The sequence below is a fragment of the Corylus avellana genome, chromosome 7 (genome assembly GCF_965113065.1).
Source record: "Corylus avellana chromosome 7, dhCorAvel1.hap1.2, whole genome shotgun sequence".
In the NCBI taxonomy this organism is placed as follows: Eukaryota; Viridiplantae; Streptophyta; class Magnoliopsida; order Fagales; family Betulaceae; genus Corylus; species Corylus avellana.
The window spans coordinates 8,778,731-8,781,568 of record NC_142496.1 but is presented as its reverse complement, the minus strand read 5'-3'; positions in this window follow the sequence as shown (position 1 = coordinate 8,781,568).

The window sequence follows — 2,838 nt, the reverse complement described above, 5'->3', positions numbered from 1 at the left end:
TGCTTTGCCATATTTGATCACTTGGTATGGTCCTTCCCAATTTGGTGCGAGCTTTCCCTCGGTTGCATCTTTGGTTGCCAAGGTGACTTTTTTCAGAACCAAATCTCTAACTTTGAAACTTCGATGCTTCACTCGTCGGTTGAAATACCGAGCTACCCTTTATTGATATGCTGCCATTGTAACCTGGGCCAAATCTTGTTTTTCTTGCAGCAAGTCCAAATGTAATTTTAGACCTTCGCCGTTGAAATCAGGGTTGAATGTGTCCACTCGAAAACTTCCCGATCCGACCTCGGCAGGGATGACAGCCTCGGTTCCGTAGGCTAAGGCGAAAGGAGTCTCCTCGGTTGGAGTCCTTCTGGTTGTGCGGTATGCCCATAGAACTTCGGGAAGATTTTCTGACCATTCACCCTTATGCTGGCCGAGCTTCTTCTTTAGAATCTTGAATATGGTTTTATTCGTTGCTTCTATTTGTCCATTTGCTTGAGGATGTTCCGGAGATGAGAAGTATTGCCGAACATGAAGTCCGGCACACCAACTTCGAAAGGACTCACAGTCAAATTGCTTACCATTGTCAGTGACAAATGCATGAGGAATCCCATATCGACAAATAACATTTCTCCAAAGAAATTTCTCGATGTTTTTAGCGGTAGTATTCACCAGAGCTTCGGCTTCTGCCCATTTGGTGAAATAGTCTACAGCGACCACCACGAACCGAACTCCTCCTTTCCGTGTAGGTAATGGCCCTACTATATCCACCCCCCATTGTGAAAATGACCATGGTGATGAAACCGAGCTCAATTCTTCTGGGGGTTGTTTGATAGCATTGGCAAAGAGCTGACAGCTATCACAGGCCTTGACCATATTTATGGAATCCTGGTTCATGCTCGGCCAAAAGAATCTTGCTCTTATTGCTTTGTGAGCCAAGATGCGAGGTCCTGAATGACTACCATAGATTCCTTCATGAATCTCTTGAAGAACATAATTACCCTCTTCCTTTGAGACACATTTAAGGAGTGGTAACATAAAACCTCGCTTAAAAAGAGCTCCATTGACCAGTGTGAATCAAGCAGCCTTTCGTTTTAATTGTACAGCCTTTTTCCTTTCCCCCGGCAAAATTCCTCTTTCAAGAAAACCAACAATTTCCTCAGCCCAAGCAGGCATAACCTCGATGGCTAGAATAAAAACCTTCTCGGCAATGGAAGGCTGTTGCTGAACTTGCATTATCTGATCAGATTCTCCCACCTCACACTCGGTTGAAGAGCCCAAACGGGTGAGATGGTCGGCCTTCTCGTTTTCTTCCCTTGGGATTTTAACAATACAAAACTTCTTGAAAGACTTCTGCATACCCTGAATTTTGGACGAGTAGAGTTTCATTTTGGTGCCTTTAGCCTCAAACTCGCCACGAATATGGCCGACTATAACTTGCGAATCACTCCGAACTTCCACCAATTCTGCTTCTAGCTCTTGAGCTAAACCGAGCCCAGCTATTACAGCTTCATACTTGGCTTCGTTGTTGGTAGTTTTGAATTCTAACCTCAATGAGCTCTTCAACTCTCTTCCATTCGGCGTAATTATTACAACCCCGGCTCCGCCGTTTCTTTTGGTAGACGAACCATCCACATAAATTACCCATGTGCTCTCTTTCGGCCAATCTTCCTGGTCCTGAATGTTAGTGAATTCTACTACAAAGTCTACTAAGGCTTGACCTTTGACAACATTACGTGGGACAAAGTGAATGTCGAATTCACTAATTTCGATTGCCTAGTTGACCAGCCGACCAGACAAATCCAGCTTCCAAAGTATTTTCTTTAACGGATACTTGGTCAGGACATTGATTGTATGAGGTTGAAAGTACGGTTGGAGCTTTCTGGAGGCAATTACTAAGGCGAAAGCGAGTTTCTCCATCTGTACGTATCTTCCCTCAGCGCCATGCAGCGCTCGGCTGATGAAGTAGATTGGCTTTTGAACTCCTTCCTCTCGGATCAAAGCCGCACTGACAGCCGTTGGTGATACTGCCAAGTATAGATACAATGTTTCACCAGGAAAAGCTCGACTGAGAAGAGGTGGACTAACCAGATACCTTTTAAGCTGTTCGAACGCCTGTTCGCACTCTTCAGACCATTCGAAAGCCTTGCGTAAAATTTTAAAAAATGGAAGGCACTTATCTATTGACCGAGAGATGAACCTATTCAAGGCTGCGATTCTTCCTGTCAACTGCTGTATTTGTTTCACATTCTTCGGAGATTGTATATCCAATACCGCCTGGATCTTTTCTGGATTAGCCCCAATCCCTCGGCTAGACACCATATAACCGAGGAACTTCCCGGATGAAACTTCGAATGCATACTTTGTAGGGTTCAACTTCATTTTAAAACGTTCCAATGTTTTGAACACCTCCTGGAAGTCGGTAACATGGTCCATCTGCAGCTTGCTCTTGACCAGCATGTCATCAACATAAACCTCCATATTCTTACCAATCTGTTCTTGAAACATCCGGTTTACTAGCCTTTGGTAAGTTGCACCGGCATTCTTCAGACCGAATGGCATGACCTTGTAGCAATACTAGCCTCGGTCAGTAATGAAGGCTGTCTTCTCTTGATCAGATGGATGCATGAAAATCTGATTATAGCTCGAAAAGGCATCTATGAAGCTCAGCAACTCATACCCTGCTGTTGCATCAACTAAGGAGCTAATATGGGGTAATGGAAAGCTGTCCTTCGGGCAAGCTTTGTTGAGATCGGTAAAATCTACGCACATCCTCCACTTCCCAGAGGACTTCTTAACCATTACTACGTTGGATAGCCAATCAGGGTAATGTGCCTCTTCGATGAACTGCGC